Genomic DNA, 20237 nt, shown 5'->3' on the forward strand with positions numbered 1-20237 from the left:
TTCCCAGTAGAGCATGGGCAAGTAAGAATTTGGAGCCACGGAGCAGTGTGGGGGTCAGCAGGTGTGCCCTGACTTTTAAAAACTTTATAGATAACATCAGGGGTAAGAGTGATTCCGGCTAAACTGACCTAACAGGATTCTTGCTGAAGACAGGCCAGAGTGTTTAGACGTTACCCAAGAGATGAGAAACTTGATCAGATATCAAGGATGACCAGCTATCGAGAATAGGAGTTCTTGCAAAGGCACTTAGCAGGGTTCTTTGCTAAAACAATTTTACAAGGAAGTGCACAGAGGGGCTTAGCAGAAGATCCAGAAGTCTGACTAAGTCTTGGCCCCAAAGAAGCTTTGTCAGAGTCATATAGGCCTAAGTATGAATCCCAGCTCTGTCACTTTCTTAGCTGTACATATGTGAATGTAAGTTTAACCACTCACAGCAATGTTTCTCGTCTAAAGAGTGAGACTAATAGTACTTTGATCACAATGTTGTTTTGAACATTAAATAAAATCAGTTAAAATTTAAAAGCACAATGGCTATCTTTGATCATCTCATAGCAACTGATTGCTTGTCTTTGAGCTCTATAGCAAATGTTAGCTGAGCTTTTCATGTCAAATGTTATATCTCTGAATATATTTTTGCATGAATGTATTTTGTCTCCATAACCAGGTATTTTAAGTCTCTCTGGTTAAAATCTATTAGTCGAAGTCCTGGCTAGGACTTCAGAAATTAGAAACCATGCTACGTATTTCAGACAGAGGAATTTCATTTAAGAAATTAGTCACATAGATGTTGGAAGACTGAAAGAGCAAATGAGGGATGCTGGAAAAGGTGGCTATCCCCTGCAGGGCAGCAGGGCCAGGGGACTAAAGGGGAAAATCTAGGAGTATGAAGGAGAGTGGCCCTCATATAGTTAGCACTCAGGTCTTGAGGGAGATGTCATGTGGTTGGTACTTATGCTGACAAGAGGGCATGGCTGACTGGTCCTGGTAGCCTTGAAGAAATGTGGCACTGTTTTTTGTTTTTGTTTGTTTGTTTGTTTTTTGAGATGGAGTCTCACTCTGTCACCCAGGCTGGAGTGCAGTGGTGTGATCTTGGCTCACCACAACCTCTGCCTCCTGGGTTCAAGCAATTCTCTGCCTCAGCCTCCCCAGTAGCTGGGATTACAGGTGCCACCAACCCCCACAATGCCTGTCTAATTTTTTTGTATTTTTAGTAGAGACAGAGTTTCACCATCTTGGCCAAGATGGTCTTGATCTCCTAACCTCGTGATCCACCTGCCTTGGCCTCCCAGAGTGCTGGGATTACAGGCTGAGCCACCGCGCCCGGCCAGCACTGTTTTTTTGCCCTAGAATTTGAGCATGTTTCAGCACATCTGTAGAACTGGCAGAACAGAGGAAGAAAAAAATTCATCCTAAGTGAAGAAAGCTTTGAAAAGTTTGCTTCAAGATCAATTGCCCAAGGTTAGAGGAAAAGACTTCATGGAACCATGTTATCTATCCCATGAACTCATGCCTGAGTCCTAGAGCAGCAAACAAACAATATAACTAAATGCTTCACTGTGATATACATGGGACTTTTGGAACTGAAGACAATATCAACAGGAGATGATGCCTGTGAAAAACGGTGTCTTGGTTCAGGCATTAATGCCATTAAAATTAGGAGCTGGCGGCCAGGCGTGGTGGCTCACGCCTGTAATCTCAGCAGTTTGGGAGGCCGAGGTGGGCAGATCACTTGAGGTCAGGAGTTCGAGACCAGCTTGGCCAACTTGGTGAAACCCCGTCTCTACTAAAAATACAAATATCAGCTGGGTGTGGTGGTGGTCACCTGTAATCTCAGCTACTCGGGAGGCTGAGGCAGGAGAATTGCTGGAACCTGGGAGGCAGATGTTGTGGTGGGCCAAGATCATGCCATTGCACTCCAGCCTGGGCCAAAAACAGCAAGGCTCTGTCTCAAAAAAAAAAAAAGAATCAGGGTTTGGTAGCCTCAGCACAAACAGCATTGCAGTTGGGGAGCTTTGTTGCCTTTGGAAGCAGTAAGAGAAAACAATTCAATGAGCCAGAGGAGGAAGACAGTGACTGGGGACTGTTTCTTAAAGTGTTCCTTCCCTAAAAGCAAAGGAAACAAGGCATAGAATACAAAGCAAATCCCTGGGAGTTCTTAGGATCTTCTGGAAGAAATCTGAATGTGGATAGGGAAAAGTATGAATACTCTTTAAGACTTTTACTACAACCCTTTTTTTTTTTTTTTGAGACAGAGTCTTACTCTGTCGCCCAGGCTGGAGTGCAGTGGCGTACAACCCTATTTTTACTCTTAGTCTCCTATAGCTTGGGAAAATGGGCTATATTTGAATATCTTTTTTTGTTTGTGTTTGTTTTTCTTTTCCTTGTATTTTTTTCTTTTCTTCTTTATTTTTTTTTGGTTTTTGTTTTTGTTTTTGTTTTTTTGGAAACAGGGTCTTGCTCTGTCACCCAGGCTGAAGTGCAGTGGCGGAATCTCGGCTCACTGCAACCTCTGCCTCCTGGGTTCAAGCGATTCTCGTGCCTCAGTTTCCTGAGTAGCTGAGATTACAGGCAGGCGCCACCACACTGGGATAATTTTTGTATTTTTAGTAGAGACAGGGTTTCACCACGTTGGCTGGACTGGTCTCAAACTCCTGGCCTAAAGTGATCCGCTCACCTTGGCCTCTCAAAATGCTGGGATTACAGGCATGAGCCACCATGCCTGGCAAATTTCTATTGTTTTAAGCTATTAGCTTCTTTAATTTGAAGCTGAATATTTATTTGGTAAAGTCATAGTTCATTATTTTTAAATGAAAATAAGCACTCCAAGAGACTCTGATGAGGGTAGTCCATGGGTCATACTTTGAGCATCTTAGAGCAACCAGCTCAAACAAGAGTCAACTTTCACAAATAAGAATGTTTTTCCTCTCTGTAACATAGAGTTAAACTAGAGTTGGCTCTTTATTTTACCTTCTTTTAGTAATGCTAAGTATTATTAGTAATTAATTTTAGCTTTTGTTCTTTTTTGGTATAATAATTCTGGGTTTATGTCTTATATGTACAGTGTAAAGAAAAAATAAAAGCAAAGTTCAGATGTGCCTTGATTTTTAAAAACTTTATAGATAAAAATTTAAAATCAGTAAAATTGGTATTTTATTTCATTAAAAGTCTTCAATTTATAAATGATTTTCCTAGTGTTTCCCATTACTATATGTCATTGTCTTTATTTCAGAGATGCCTGCTTCAATTTTACATTATATTTTAAAATAATAAAGGCAACTTGATCTTTACTTTACCTACCATGAATAGATTGTAGATTTGTCTGGTAGTTATAATATGTGATTTGGTTTAAATATTTACCTCTGAAATTTGAGGAAGATCTTTCTCAAGTTTGGTGAATTGTAGCTGGATTTACAGTATCTGAATTTTCATTTCCTAACTTATTTAAATTTTATTTTTATTTTGTCCAGATTAAAGTCTTATTGTTATCTTGGTAAAGTAGTCCTCTGGTTTTGAAATTTGATTTTTTTGAGGGAAAATAAAAGCCAGTCAGTTGGGGAGTGTTTTTAGAATTCCAAGTCATCCTGTGCCTCATTATTCTTATAGATGCCTATCTCCTTCTTCTGTCTTTAAAATTGATTCATATGTCATCTGGTTATGCTGGATAATGATCGTGGTGTGTTCAACCCCAGGGCTATTATCAAAGCATCCTAAAGTGGTAAAAAAACATCAAAGAGCTGTTGACAGTCCAAAAGACAAATATAGAAACTTTATTTTTTCAACCTAGAGAAAATCCTTATAATCTGTCTATTATTGTATAGCCCCTTCAGATCCGGAAGCTATTCAAGAAGTCCTGGCCAGTAACCAGATAAGTCTTTTCCCTTTGGAAGTAACTGTCCCCATTGCTTTGAAACCATATCATTAACATTGACAAATTTGGACTATTAGGATTATCATTTTGTGATTGGGGAATTCCTTGGTCTTTCCTAATTGGCTTCTCTATGATGAATAAACAATATAAATGACATGGACCATAGATGAGCAGTTTTCCTGAACACTTGAGCCAACTCTAGTTTAACTCTATGTTACAGAGAGGAAAAACATTCTTATTTGTGAAAGTTGACTATTGTTTGAGCTGGTTGCTCTAAGATGCTCAAAGTATGACCCATGGACCACCCTCATCAGAGTCTCTTGGAGTGTTTATAAAATGCAGATTCTTGAATCCAAATCTTGGGGTGAGAAGGGAGTATGTAGTAGAACCACTATAGCTTAAACAAGTGCCACAGGTGATTTTTATTCATGCCAAAGTTTAAGAACTACTTCTCAAGGACAGTTACTCTTTAGTTTAGGAAAATACTTTAATGAAACATCTTGGTTTTGAAATAAAGCTAAGGTTCCAAGGCTATTCTGTATAAAAGTGAGGACAGAAAGCAAACAGCCAAATTGCTTTGAGTAAAAATAAATTAACAAGAATTTGGGAATTGCCCCCCGGTATGTTTTTTCTTCTTCTTCTTTTTTTTTTTAAGATGAAGTTTCCCTCTTGTTGCCCAGGCTGGAGTGCAATGGCACGATCTTGGCACACCACAACCTCCGCTTCCCAGGTTCAAATGATTCTCCTGCCTCAGCCTCCCGAGTAGCTGGGATTACAGGCATGCGCCACCATGCCTGGCTAATTTTTGTATTTTTAGTACAGACAGAGTTTCTCCATGTTGGTCAGGCTGGTCTCAAACTCCTGACCTCATGATCTGCTCGCCTCGGCCTCCCAAAGTGCTGGGATTACAGGTATGAGTCACTGCGCTTGGCCCGCCCCTGGTGGTTTTAAAGAGAGGTGGCTTTAGGAGTCCCAGAAATTCAGAAAAATGTAGAGAAGGTTCTTGTTAGGGTGAGGGACCACAGCAATATAGTGACAGGGTGTGGTCCGAAAAGAATGATGGCTACTGAGAAATTCCCTGTGGTGGGAATGACCAACATTAAATGTGAAGTCGCTTCCTATTCTGTGTCTTGTTTCTTTTGCTTTTAGGGAAGGAGCTGTTCCATCCATAGGAAAGCACAGAGTGGGATGGAAACGGGAACAGGATCAGAGCAAGTGTGCACCCTGGCCAAGTTCCTTTCCAAGAATCCTTGGAAATGTGGAGGAAGGTTCTGGATTTTCCCAACCTCACCAAATCACAATTAGCCAGGACATCCTAATCATGTAGCTCACATTTATTTATTAAGCATCAAGCATATACCAGGCAGCTTCATACATTATGAAATTTAATCCTGCAAAGTAGGTATTTTATCCTTAGTTTATAGTTGAGGAACTGAAGCCAGAAAGGTTGGATAACAAGCCTAAGATCGATCAATCAATCAGTTAGTAATAGAGCTGCGACTGAAGCCCAGATCTACCTGACTCCAAAGCCTGTCTTTCCTGCTCCACATTATACTACACCCCTTCTCAGAGATTTAAAAAAATAAAAAAATAAAAATAAATCTCTGGCTGCTTTAATTGGTGTACCTCCAGGTCAACCGCTTCCACCTCCTTGTCCTCTTTCAGACTTTCACCTGTTCCCTAACCAAAGAGAGGAACGACAGCAATAGTGTTCTGTCGGAATCTGTTCAGAGTTAGGGCCACCAATATTGTTCAGAGAATTCAGTCAGCACACCCCTCCCACCTCAATCTGCTGTCCCATCTCTCCTCTTCATCACCAAACTTCTTTTTTTCCAAACTTTCTAAATAGTCTCCACTTGCTGTTTGACTTGTCTTTGTCTTTCTCTTTAACCCACTGTACTTTGTCAAGAACTATGAAGGGTCTGAGATTTCATCCTCCTTGCAAGCTAATCACTTAACCTGTTATAGTTTCATGGAAGCTGGCAGAAGACATGGGGCTTTGGGGTCAAAGGGCTGTATTACTCATGGCACAGCAAGCAGGGCCAGTGTCATGTTCAGTCAGTTCCCTTGCCCCCAGGTCTTACCTGGAGCTACATGGTGTGGTTCAGGTGAGTGATGCACCTGCAGTGGGTTTGCCTCACAGCTCAGAAACTCTAAGCTTAGGAAATCCCCAATCTTTTTATAATAGGCTGCAAGAAAACCTGCTTGACCTTTACCTCGAAAGACATTATCTTTACTATATTGGATGGTAAACAAATATGCCCCTGCTCTTGGTGGGGAGGGAGGGCGGGGCAGGGGACACTATGTATATTTTCCAAGGCTGTTTGACCAAAAAAAAAAAAAAAATCCTTGAAAATATAGTCTAAAACAAAAGCTGTTAGTGCCTCTGCTCACAAGACATGCAGAAATACTACAGTCCCACAGAGAACTGTCTTCCAGCACATTTCTGCATTTCTTCCCACTAGTCATACAGAAGATTGCTCTCTTGAAAATGATCAGATCTAATTTCCCGACCCAACAACCTTCTAGAATCCCAGAAATAAACTCATAGGACAATAATCATTCAAGAAATATTTATTGGGTAGCTTCTATGCGCCAGGCACTGTGCAGGCCCAAATAGACATGGTCTTTATCCTAATGTGGGGAGCAACAGACATTAACCTAGTAGTTACACATACCAAAATGTAGTTACAAGCTGTAGTAAGTCATAAGAGGGGAGGGTATATGGTGGTAAGAGAGCTGACATAACAAGGGATCTTGAATGTATCTGGGAGGTCAGAAATGTTTTTCCCAAGGATGTCCCTTTCAAGCTGAGACCTGAAGGATGAGTAAGAGATAGGATAACTAAAGGAGAGAATGGCATGTACATAGAGCCTTTGGCTGTTGGGATCACAGCATTTTTGAGAAACTAAAAGACCAGGAAGTCTGCCCAGGAAACAAGGTGAAAATGGTGTGAGATGAGGCTGGAAAAGGCAGGTAAGGCCAGACCTCGTATGGTCTTTTAGGCTGCCTTAAGAATTCTAGACTTATCCTAGAGTAATGAGAAACTGTTTAAGGAGTTTTTTGGAGTAGTGACATAGTCTCATTTGCTTTCCTAGAGAGATAATTTTGGCTGCAAAATGGAGACTGAATGGAGGATCCCAGATTGTATACAGTGAGATCAAATTAGATTGGTGGTGATTGGAAAGAAGTAGACCAATTAGATTTTAGAAATAAAATTGCCAGGAGTTAGTGCTGCAACAAATATGGAGAATGGAAGAATGGAGGTGAGGGAGACATCAGAGGTGACTGACTACTAGATATTTGATTTGAATAACTAGAGAGATGAGGGATAAGGAAAACAAGTGTTCATGAACTCAGTTGGACTAAACTTTGCAACTTTGAGATATTAAGTGGCCATGTCAGTGAAGCTTGGAATTTAGAGGAAGGGTCAAACTTTGACTAGTGGATCAGATTTGGAATTTAGAGGAAAGGTCTGGGCTGGAGGCATATATGTGGAGATCACTGGCATATAGATGATAACTAAAGCCTTTGGCGTGGGTGATGCTGCTTAGGCCAAGAGATTACAATGAAAACAGAAAAGAATCTAAAACTGAATTTTAAGGTACTGTTATATTTAATAGTTAGGGAGACGAGCAGGAATATACAAAGGAATCAGAGAAGCAGTGCCTAGGAAAGTAAGGAGGAAAACCAAGAAAATGCAGTGCCAAAGGAAGAAGAAATGTTTAAGAAAGAATAGTGTCAAAGTGTTGAGTATTGTTGAGAGGCCAAGAAAGATGAGGATTGAAAATGGCTCCAATTTTATTGATAAAAAAAAGTGAAGCATTGAGAAGAGAACTTGTTCAAAGCCAACATAATTTCTTGACCCTCTCTGTGTTCCCAGAGAACTCATACTGGTGCACATGCTAGGGTCATTTATGTGTGGGTTTTCTTCTCTCCAAATGACATAAATTCCTTGGTCTTCACTTTACTTCACCTTACTGCATTGCATATTATTGACTACAATCTCCAGGTCTTCAATAACATTCTTAAATTGTGTTAATCTCCTTCAAAAACAGCTGATCTTCTTCACTCTGCCTTTACATGTAGGCATGTCCCAAACATATTTTTTTAAATATAGTTTTTAAAAGTGCCATGTCTTGGCCTCTCCCTGAACAAAGGATCAGAATCTTGAGGGGGTAGAGTGCAGGATTCTGTATTTTCAAAAAGCTCCTGAGTAGGAAGCAGACTAGGAAAGTATTAACTTAGCGGTAAGTTTGGAAACCACTAGCTTAGTCTCAGACCAAGCATAGTTGGGCAGTAAGATGGGGAAGCCACCCCATTCGCTCACACTCTGATAAAATCCTCATACTTTGAAACAATATACAGTTATACTTCAATTATTCCAAGATCAACTTGCCAGCTGTCTGGAAGAGGGCCAAATCCAAAAGTTAAGAAAAGGAAACATCTCTCACAGGGAAAGAACTTCTGATAGTGAAGAGCAATGAAAATATCTCAAGATACCACTGCCCTATTTACAACCAGAAGAAAAGAAACCTCTCATTAGCTGGCTGTGGATATAAACATCCCATCAATCTTCACCTGGAGCCACAGAGAAAACCAGCCGATAAAGGAGAAAAGAGTGAAAAATGAACAGTAAAGCAGAAAGAATAAGACGAAAGATCAGAGTGGATAGAGGCAGATGAGGAGATGAAAAGCAGTGAAAGATTTTAGAAGAGTTGATGAGAACATTCCAAAGAGGGAAAAAAGAAGAGCACCAAAGTAGGGATTCTATACACCGCAGCAATCCTCTGGGACTTAAACGTATGGCTAGGATATCGGTTTGAGAGTCAGTTATCAACAAAGGATTTAATTAACCATTGTATTCCTTAAGAATATAGGGAATAATCACATTTTAAAGAGATTTCTGTAAAACAGTTTTTAAAATATAGCGATTTTAAAAGATCGCACAATTAATACAGTGAAATAAAGCCCAGACATGCAACTTGTTACATCCATCACCATTTTTGAAAGGACAGTTCCTGAGGTTGGACTCCCCGGCCCAAGGACTACCCCCTCCCCAGGTCTTCGGTGGCAACTGTAAGTCAAAATCCCTCAGGCATTATTGCAGCGCCCCACATTGCTTGAGGTTCCAGGAAGTCGCTGCTGCGCTCACTTGTAAGTCTTCGTGCTGTTGTAAAAATTGAGGTCGTGGTTTTCCACGCGATTTGGCTGGCGAAGAGACCACGAAGCCACCCCCCACGTTTTCAACTGAGTAAATATCTAAATATTTTTGCTTGCTATCCAGATCCCGGGTTCGAAGTCTTTGGGATTAGAAACTTCCAAGTCCATTTCAGAGGCTTCCTAGTCCTTGAGGGGAGTGTCTTTTAAAGCACCTGCCAGCCTTAAGTTCGCGTGCTTTCGGAAAGGGGCTGACAGGGTGCGTCTCAGGGGAGCCTTTTGAAATGTGGATTGAGAATTGTGTGAGCGGCTCTAGGAACCTCCATGAACTCCATTTTTCCTGAGTGTGGCTCGGAGCCTGGCCACAGCGGATGCTACCACGAGCCAGGCGCAGCCGGGCCTCGGGAGAAAGCCGGAAGCCCGAGAGGGTGTGGGCGCTCCGGGAGCCGAACGCGGCCGCTCCGGGAGCCGAACGCGGCCGCTCAGCCGCCACGCGCCGCTGGCCCCGCGGGGACTCGCGTTCCGGTGAGAGAGCCCCGGCGCGGCGGGCTCGAGGCGGGGGTTCGAGGTCCCGGCCGAGGGCGCCGTCGGCGGGGCCCGCGCAGCCGCACTCGGCGCACCGACTTCGGGCTCCTCCTCCCGGCTCCGTAGTAAGCATGGCGGCGGCGGCGTTCGTGGTCCCTCGGGTGAAACAGAAAGCGGGAGCTAAGCGAAGAGGGAGCGAAGAGCGGGGCTGAGGCGGCGGCGTCACTGCCAGGAAACAACCCCAACAGTCAGCGCGCCGGCGGCCGCGGCGGCCCTGAGAGCTGACTCTGCAGCTGAGGTAGAGAGACAACGATCAGGAACCCTAAGAAGAGGCGCCAGAGGAGCCGCCTTCTTCTGCCTCAGAACGGCGTGACTCGGAGGTGAGAGCGCGGGCACTCCCTCCGCGAAAGGCGGGGGACACCGAGCCGTCCCAACCCCGTCCCGCCCCGGAGGAGGCGCCGCGGAAACCGTTAGGCTGGGACTGAGGGCCGGGGCACCCTCCAGGGCTCGGCCCCGTCGAGGGGCCCGGGCCACCCCCTTCTGTGGGCGCGCTGTGGGCAGAGGGGCAGTGGGGCCGAGGGGCAGTGGGGCCGGGGACAGGACCGGTCAACTAGTCGGGCACCTGCCGGGGCTGAGCCTAGCCAGGACGCGCTTGCGGGGGCGCGGCCGGGGGCGCCATCCAGCCCGAGAGGAGGCGGCATCTAGCCCGAGGGAGGTGGCGCGGATGCGCGGGCGGCCCTCCTGTCTGTCCCCCGCCTCCTCCCCTCCGGGAGCCGCGTAGCTCCGGAGGGCTCTGGGGCGGGGGCGGGGGCGGAATCCTCCCTAGAGGATCGCCCAGCACCCGCGGCGCCTTCGGCTTTGGCCGCCCGGCAGCCGCCGAACTTGATCGCTTTTCTGAAGAGAGTTTTCCCCGCTCATCTTGGGGTTAAAACCTCGAAAACCCGCCCTCTGTTTGATCCTGCGTGGCTGCCTCCAGTACCTGGCAGTTCCTCTCCCTGGGCGAGTTAACCACCTGTTCAGTCGGGAGGTGGACTCGAGGCTGCAGTCCTCGCCCGGTTTTAACAACCTGGATCTTCGAACTTTTGACACGGCTTTGGAAACGACGTCACGTGTTGGGTAAAGGAAAATGAACAGATAATTACGCTGTCAGATTGCGAGCAGAAGAGGGACTGTTTTAATGGATGTGGTCGTTAATTGTTCTTTTCTTCAACTGTTAGCGTTACAAGCCTTGGGATATTTTAGAGGGTGGAATGCGATGATTTGCTGGGGATGCTAGAGATTGTTAATTCGAGATTTTCTTTTGTGAGATTTTACGTAAGTTCCTTTGGACACCTTTGTGTCTGACCATCTATTAAATAAGAGTCGCAGGCTGAGGAGATTTTTTTTTTCTTTTTGCGGTATAATCATTATGTGTTCACTATGGGTTTTTAAAACCGAACAACGTAATTATTTTGCTTCTTACTGTGGTCTGTGTTTTTAGTTCTTGAAACCAGTGTGTATGCTTCTGTATTGTGGGAATGAAATAACAGTTGAACTCTTACTATAATATTTTATCACCATGCTGTTACCAGCTCCAGTACTAAACATACGCCACTCAGGAGTTTGAGCCATATGTTAGGCAGAAACGAATTGAGTTTTGTGGTTCTGATCTTATGTTTGGATAAATATTTAGTTTTTGTGTATTTACTAACTCTTGTCATCTTGTGTCACCTACAAATGTTGAAGTGAGTTGAATCCCTTGTCTTTTGGGTATTTTCTTGGTTGAATTAATTTTTCTTAAGTAATGAGATAAAGTACTCACTGAGACAGATGGTGGCCCAACAGAAAACAGTGATGAAGGATTTTTACCACATCTTTTATAAAATATAACCTGAAATGTTGCTTTTAGCTTTGTAGCCTACTAATCTTGCTTTCTAATAACACCAGTTAGTGGGAAGAAGGGATGATGACAGGAGAAACATCTTGTTAAAATTTTAATATTAAATCTTATTTAAATTTTTTAGCACTACTACATTAAATTTTACTATATTGTCTTGTTTCATTTCATAGATCATCTGTTAGTTTTCTGTGTGTAGGTTAACTGGAAAATTTTTTATCCCAGGCTGGCTACCGTTAGCCACCTGTATGCTTCTGAATTAACTCCCTCTTTTTCCCTTTTGTCTGAATCCTCCAAATCATTGAATGCTCAGGAAAAATAAAATCCTGGTTAACATTGTCAAGCATAGTTATAAGGGTAATTAATTTCTCCCAAATTAATAATAAGCATTAAAAAAAACATTCTAGGATTATCTTCTTTTGGTGACGTCTGTGTCTTCACTTCCTCTATCCGTGTGAGTAACTGAGACCTGATTTATTTTAACACACGTTTAATGATTACTCTTTACTAGTCACATTTCTACCATATAATAGTAAGCATATTTTATTACTGATTTAAAAATTTCTCCCTCTTCCCTGACCAGCCAGACATAGCTAAGGGCTGAGACATCCTTAACCCCCCGAAAAAAAGAGGGAATGCGTGATTCATATTCTTACTGTCTTTTGTAGTTTTAGGCAAAGAGCATTTAATTTATACTTTATCAATTTTTAGTAATATTTGGGCTGTTTTAAAACATTTGCTTTTTTTAGATGTTCATGACATCCAAGGCTTGTGTATTTTATAATCTGCCTGTATTTTTAAAATACAATTTGATGAAGTAACCAAAAAGGTTTTTTTTTTTTGAAATACTGTTGGTGCATTTTTGAATGAAAATGAATCTAGATCGTGTCTTTGAGAATGGTGTAGGGATATGCACATGATTTCCAATTTTATTAGCCAGATAACTAAGTGATTAGTGTTTCTGGGATTTTTTTTGTTTGCTTTTATTTTTGTTTTGTTTTGTTTTGTTTTTAGCATTGCCTAAAGGACTTCAAATAAACTCACAATATTGTAATTCCAAAGGTTTAGAATATGGTGCATATTTATTCCATTGAGCCTTTTACTGCTTCAGTTTATCACATTGCAAAACAAGAAATATGGCTCCCATGTGTGTTAATGTCAAAAACTACTTGTTAAAAGGAAATTAGTGGCCATTAATGTTGAAAGGCAAATTTTGTACTTTTACATGTATTGTGAGCTTTTATAATTTTCTTAATATCTTGGTCTTATTTCAGAGAATTATTCAGTGGTCTCTTTTTATATCTTTATTCTTACCTTTCTGTCTTCCCACTATTGTGGTTTTGCTTGTCTTTAATATATACTTTCAAGTTTTCTGTGTAGCCTGTGGTCTTCCATCAAGTTCCTTTGTGGGTGTCATCTTTCAATGATTCCAATCAATTATCACCCATTACCAGTCCTTGGGCTATTTTTTCCTCCAAGACTGAGAACTGCACCTGGGAGATGGCATGTGCTTGCAGGGTGATGCAATGTTATTAAAGTGGGGATACAAACAATGTGATGTCTTCCTTCCTTCCAGTAGTTTACAAACTAGTTGGGAGTACTAGACTAATAGTATCATTAGCAAAAATTATAATATGGTATTATTAAGTTGTGTGACACCAACTGGAATTTAAAGGGAAGTGAAGCCAGTGAGGGCTAGAACAATCCTGGAAGGCATTTGGAGGGAGTCAGAGGAAACTTAGAAACGATTTAGATAACAAAGGGAAAGGCATTCCAAAAGAGATTGACAGGCAGAGTTGGAAGTAGTAGTAGAATAAGTAGTCCAAGAGCATCCAAGGGCAGAAATTGGGACGAAGAAAGAAAGAAAGTTAAGTCGAGATGTCAGCTTAAGCACCAGGGCATCAGAAGAGGAAAATACGCAGAGCTGGACAAGACAGTTTGTATCATTAGGAACGTATCACTGAAAGAAGTATACCTCAGCTTTGACATATTAATAGCTTAAGCTTTATGTATAATGGATAGCTTATATGTGTTTGTTTATATGGCTTAGATCAGGGGTCGGCCAACTTTTTCTGTAGAATGCTAGATAATTAAATATTTTAGGTTTTGCAGGCCATTTACAGTCTCGGTTGAATGTTCTTGTTAGTTTTTTATAATCTTTTAAAAACGTAAAAATGTTTACATTGTTGTCTCAAGAGCCAAACAAAAACAAGCCATCTGTGGACTGGATTTGGTCAGGGGACCTAGTTTGCTGACTCCTAGGTAATAATTGGCAAAGTAATTGTCCATATAGCACATACTGTGAAATGTCTTGTATCATCTTGTCTATATGGTGGTTTGGGCGTTTTATGACTATCGTGTATATATTTTTCCTTATGTTATCCTTTAAAAAATATGTAGAAATAAGTGCTTCTGTAATTGTTATTTTGTGGCCAGACTTCTAACAAGAGCCTAGAATAGGTCTCAGAATTAGGAAGTGAAAGATGAAAAGCCTTTGACTCAGGCCTTACTACAGTGAAAATAGCTACACAGTGGCTTGATTTAGAATTTGTATAAGGTTAGGTGTATCAACTGCCTGTGCTGGTTTTACATTTTTTAAAACACAGCTGGCAGGTTAAAAACCTTGTCTAGGATGCTGGTGGTCTGTAAGTGACAACAGGGGAGCAGGCAATAGGGAACTTTGTTTTTAGAAGTAGTCTAGGATGAGTTAATAAAGGGACAAGCAGTTGGACATTCTGCAGTACTCCAGAAAGAATCACTCTGTTATGGAACAGTCTAATAATTGATATTTACATTGATGAGCTTGAGTCATCAAGAAAAAATTATATCATGTGCACATTAAGGCACAGAAGAAAGACCTAGAAATCTCTTTACAAATAATTAAGATTATTTTAAGATAAGTTATGGTGATTTAAAGGATATGAGTATCAGCTATTTTGAAAAGTAATTTACATGAAACATCTCTGAAGTTTCTAAATTTATAGATATCTATTTCTAAGGCAGTTCTGTTTCCTTCAGTATACTGTGGTTCATGTGCCATTACCAGGTGAATAGTGATGCCTCAGGCTGTGGCTGCACAAATCAACTGGCTGGGGCTACTGTATTTTTTGTGGCATCAAGAGAGCGAGAATACATCATGAGAGCATTTTTTCATTAAGCAGGCATCAGTACATTCCATATATCAGGGTTGGTTAGTATTAGGTGCTGGAAAAAGTACAGATGTATAAGATGGGAAGCTACCTGGACAGAATCAATGATGTTTCTTTCTTCCTGTTAAAAACATTAAAACCAACCAAACAAAATCATGAAACTTAATTTTTGTACTTTAATTTATTATTAGCATTTTTCATACTTGGTAAGTACATACAGTACCGTAATTTTAAGGCAATATAAACCTTTTGATTTAAATAACAGCCTTCATAAATTGCTACTTAATACAATTTTTACTTTTTAAATTTTAGTTTAAGGAGAAATTCATGCCTTCCCTCTTTTTTTGTGAATGCTTGAAACAGCTTCACCATGCCAGCTGTTTCCGTTTGCTAAACAGGAGGTAAAGTACCTTGGATGGTGACTCAAAAGTCTAGATCTTAGTTCTAACTTCACCACTTATTAGCTATATGATTTTGGGTTAGTTTCTTGCAATCTTGGTTTTCTAAGCATTAAAATGGAGAATAATATCTATCCTGTTTTCCTCAAAGATATTGTGAGAACCCACAGAGATGTTGGAAACTATAAAAACATTAAAATACATACCATAAAAGTGCTTACATTAATGCTACTATATTGGAAGCAATGCAGCCTTTTTTTTAAAAAAAAAAAAAAGACCAGAATTCAAGCTTTATCCTCCGAAGTTCTGTAAACATAGTATGTTTCCAGTAAACATTCAGTTGAGCTCATTGAATTTTAGGCCCTATACTTGCTTATTTTTAAAATCCTATACAAACCTACCAGATATGTGGTGGTATTCTCATTTTACAGATGAACTATACTTCTGATTGACTTCCATATCTCTTTCTCCTTCACTTCTTGAGATCTCTTATGTGCTATTTGCTAGAAATACAAAGTGCAATGTATACTTTGAAGTAAGCCTTGGTGTAAAAGTTACCTAAGTTTGGTAAATTAGATTGTGTATGTTAATCAGCCTCTATCAGAAATGCTGGGGAAAAAAAAGTGTTGTATCTGTTTTCTTTCCTCAGAATCCATATTTTAATATATATTTGAACTTTTTAAAAGTTAAATGATTTCGCTTCACTACTTCTTCAGTGAGGGATTACTTTAATTGGTTTATGTATATTCTAAACCTTAATTGGTTTATGTATATTCTAAACCTACAGACACATAATTTGGGAGGCAAAAAAATCTTACTTCTCTAGGGGTTCTAAACAGATATTTAAGTACACTTTAAATCACAGTTTAGACTTTTATTAGAAAGTAATTACGTGCTTTGCATTATAGAAGTATATGCCATATACAGCAACTACTTTTGTTGAGCCATAACTTGAAGGATTAGTCATTTCATTTACTTTAAAATCAGTTTTTCTTAAGATTTGCTTAAATAAAAAGTGAAAACAATTCATAATTTGTGATTTTATTGTTTAAATTTTCTAAATTTTTTTGTTTTCTTAAGACATTCGTAATTATGTCTTTGTTCTTATGACTTGATTTTTTCCATGTAATATTTTCATTTGTAATATATACTTAAAAAAATTTTTTAGCATAATACCTTCATAGTTTATGAAGTACCTTTTCGTTTCTTTAGTAACTATTAGGATCAGCTTTTCCTGATGCTTCAGATTGGTATTCCTTAAATACTATGTTTGCAATTTTGTTTTAATCACTTGAACCTTACTAAAACTGGCCTAGTGTGTGTGATAGAGCAGCCTTTGGGTAAAATGTAGGCGCTACTGCCCCTCTAACCATCTTGTAGGCTGCTTCCAGGATATTTAAAAAACATGAATTTATTCAGATCATTCCCTAGTTTTAGAAATTGAAATCACAATACAATTCCTGCTGCATTAATTATAATTTCCTTTGTCTTTGAGAGTCCATACTCTGTTGATATCCTATTGTGTCATCATTTCTTACCTCTTTACAACTTTGTAATATAGTGTAGAGAACATATTTCTCATTAGGCAGCCATAGGATTGTTTACTTCTCATACTGGCTGTATAGAAACATGAATGTGCTACTTTACCTGTATGAGCTTTGGTTCGTTCATTTTACAGTGTAGTAATAATAGTAGCTATCTCCTAATATAGACTATGCAAGAATTAAAAGATCCTATTTAACATGACAAGTAAAATGCTTGCCATAGGATATTTATATCTAGAACTTTGACAGACATGCCTAATCATTGTCACTCAGGCATCCTGCATATCATTCATGTATTCATTTGTCCATCATTTGTTGAACATTTAAAATGTCCTAGATACTTAGAATATGAATGTCGAATGTCACAAAAATGAATGTCACACTCCCTCCCCTTTAGAAATTTACAGAATGGGATGAGAGATAATGATATGTAAATAAATACATATTTTTAAATAATTAAAATATCTCGTGTCTTTTCACCTGTGTGAGTCCTTCCTGTCTTTTAATATTTAAATGCCAAATGTTTCCATAATACCCACAGAATATCTGGATTGTATATATCATACCGTAATATATATATTTTTTTTACTTGTCTAAATCAGCTATTCAGCTATGAACTCCTTGAGTTTGACCAGTACTACTGGAGTCAGCAACTTTTTTAATAGAAGATAGTAAATATTTTAGGCATTGTGGACCATATGGGCTCAGTTGCAACTACTTTAACTGTGCTATAGGAGCACAAAAACAGCCATAGATAAATTATAAACAATGGGCATGACTGTGTTCCTATTAAACTTCATTTACGAAACTAGGCAGCAGACCAGATTTGGCCCACAGGCTTTAGTTTGCCAACCTCTGCAATGGTGCATGCATACACTTTTATTTGTGCTTGACAAATAAAAGCCACTTAGTAAATAATATGATTAATAGGCATTAAACACTTTCTATGTTCTGGGTGCTATTGCAAAAAACTTTATATGTATCAGTTTACTTAAGCCTTAAAACATCTCTCTGCGGTAGATACTATTATCACCAAATGTCATAGAGTAATAATAGAAGCACTGTCATTAATAGATAGGAACACAACATTGGTTCAAAAGTCTTAGGCAATACATTAAGAACCGGAAAAATAATTAACCTGTAAATAAAGGGGGGAAATATATCACTATTATTTAGAGTTGCTATGACTGCTTACAAATACAAATAAATATAATACAAATACAAATAACAAAAAAATACGAGATAACAGAAAAAGATTTGTGTTAAAAAATTTCAGTAAGCTAATTGGCTATAAGATAAAGTTAGAAAATTCATTAGCCTTCTTATATATCAACAATAACCAACTGTGAAATACAGTAATAAGAAGTAGCAGCCTAAACTATAAAATACTTAAGATTTTAAAATGTGTAATAGCTATGTGAAGAAAACTGCAAAAAGATGTGAATGGATGGAGGAATATTCATGAATGTGTCAACTTAATGCTATAAAAATGGCAGATTTTACTAAATTATTCTATAAAGTCAGTGTAGTTCTAATCAGAAATTCAACAGGAGTTTTAAAATGGAATTTGACAAACATGGTTCAAGTTTTGAGAAGGGAGCATACACAAGAATGGCCAAGTAAATTTCAAAAAAGGTATAATAAATGGGACCCATCAAAGGTCGAAACACTATAAAATTACAGTTATTAAAATAAGAATTTGGAGTAGGAATAGGCATATTGATCAAAGGAATAGAATAATAAATTCAGGAGAAGATCCATAGATAAACATGGATAAAGAAGAATTGTATGATAAATGAATGAGTAATGGAAGAACTGGTCTATAAAGGGTGTGGGACAATCAACTGTCTAATTGAAGTAAAGATAGTTAGGTACCCACTTCGTGACACTCTCAAAACTAAGTTCCAGGTGGACTAAATGGTTTTTTATATTTATTTATTTATTTATTTATTTTTGAGATGGAGTCTCGCTCTGTCGCCAGGCTGGAGTGCAGTGGCGTGATCTTGGCTCACTGCAACCTCCACCTCCCGGGTTCAAGCGATTCTCCTGCCTCAGCCTCCCAAGTAGCTGGGATTACAGGTGCCCACCACCACGCCCAGCTAATTTTTGTATTTTTAGTAGAGACAGGGTTTCACCATGTTGGCCAGATGGTCTTGATCTCTTGAGCTTGTGATCTGCTCGCCTCGGCCTCCCAGAATGCTGCGATTACAGGCGTGAGCCACCGTGCCCAGCCCTGGGTGGACTAAATGTTGATAAATAAAAAATAAAATGACAAAACTTTTAAAAGTTAATTTAAAAAATTGTTGGAGTAGAGAAGGCCTTTTAAGTGAGACATCAAACTTAGATGCCATTTAAAAAGGAAGGCAAGCAATAGACTGGGATAAAATATTTGACATGTAATAGACAAAATTAATATTCAAGGTATATAAGGTGTACCTACAAATCGATATGAAAAAGATAACCTGATAGGCAATGGGAAAGAATGTAAGCAGGAAACTTATAGAGGTGGAAATATAGGTAGCCTGTTAAGTTTTGAAGAAATACTATTGAACCAAATATAAATAGCTTCATCTTTTTAGGAGAAAAGTTTGGCAGTATTTATCCATTTCAAATGTACATTCTCCTAAGCCAGAAGTTTTATTTCTATATGTCTGTAATATAGAAATGCTATCATTCATTAATAGAGAGTATTGCATGATTATTCCATGCAGAGGAGAAAATGTATGATGGGAAACTGGAAGTAATAAGATCATCATTAGAACAGTTAAATTATGGTGTGCCCTTACACTATAATATTAGATACTTATGAAAAAACATGAAATAGACATAGATGTACTTCTTAAGATGTTTTACATGAAAGGGCAAGATACAATATAATACATACACAAAGACACAATTCATACACACACACACACAAAATACAATACACAAAAGCAGTGTATGTGATTTCACTTATGTAACAACCAATCCCAGAAAACCTAACACACAGGTAAGCACAGAGAAAAAGACTGGAAGGGTACCCCACAGTTGTTAGCCATAGAAATAGGAGTTGGATTAGGGGTCAGGAAAGAGTTAAAAACAATGTTTGTATGTATATTTTCAAGTATAAGCAAGTACAGCCTTTGTGATATGACAAACATAACAACACATGCAAGGCTTTGTTATGATTGGTCCTGATTAGGACCATTCCTCCTGGGTGGACAGCTTTGATTTATGTCAGTTTTCTCTGCATAATTTTTAATAGCACTTCCTTTCACTTGCAGAAGCTTCCCAGTTGGTGTCTGAAGTCATTGGTGTTTTTAGAAATAGCAATTTCTGTATAGTGTTGGATCTGAAACTGTGTTAAAGTGGGTTAAAGAAGTGAGAATTCTACCAGTGATTCTTAACCTCTATAACTACAACTGCCAACCAAGACAAAATAAAGTGCTTTTTATTTTCAGAGTTTCTGTTATAAAAACACTTCGCTTTTTTAAATATAAAGTGATAATTTCGAATGTAGTTTTTTTAAAGTCCCATATGTCTGGATATTTTGATCCTCCCCTTTAATATTAGAACCTAATATTTCAAGACAGTTAATGATAGAGGTCAAGAGAGGAATCAGAAGCTTAAGAGGAAGACAGAGTAAAGAGAAGGAAGTTTTGTTTGTTTTTTTTTTTTTCTTTTTTTTATTATTATTATTATTATACTTTAGGCTCTATGGTACATGTGTGCAATGTG

At 39.1% G+C, this 20237-nt stretch overlaps 1 protein-coding gene across 2 annotated transcripts in view; it reads left to right on the plus strand.

The window, feature by feature from the left end:
- Positions 1 to 9464: 9464 nt before the first annotated feature.
- FNDC3A (fibronectin type III domain containing 3A) overlaps positions 9465 to 20237 on the plus strand; it is a 224862-nt gene continuing 214089 nt past the window's right edge. The window contains exon 1 of one of the 2 annotated variants that reach the window (XM_054445858.2): positions 9465 to 9933. The gene's annotated coding sequence lies outside the window, so the exon portion shown is untranslated. Of the gene's footprint in view, positions 9934 to 10243; positions 10670 to 20237 lie in introns of those variants that run through there. The other variant, XM_054445860.2, reaches the window with a different exon arrangement.

This window comes from Pongo pygmaeus, chromosome 14 (genome assembly GCF_028885625.2).
Source record: "Pongo pygmaeus isolate AG05252 chromosome 14, NHGRI_mPonPyg2-v2.0_pri, whole genome shotgun sequence".
Taxonomy (NCBI): domain Eukaryota; kingdom Metazoa; phylum Chordata; class Mammalia; order Primates; family Hominidae; genus Pongo; species Pongo pygmaeus.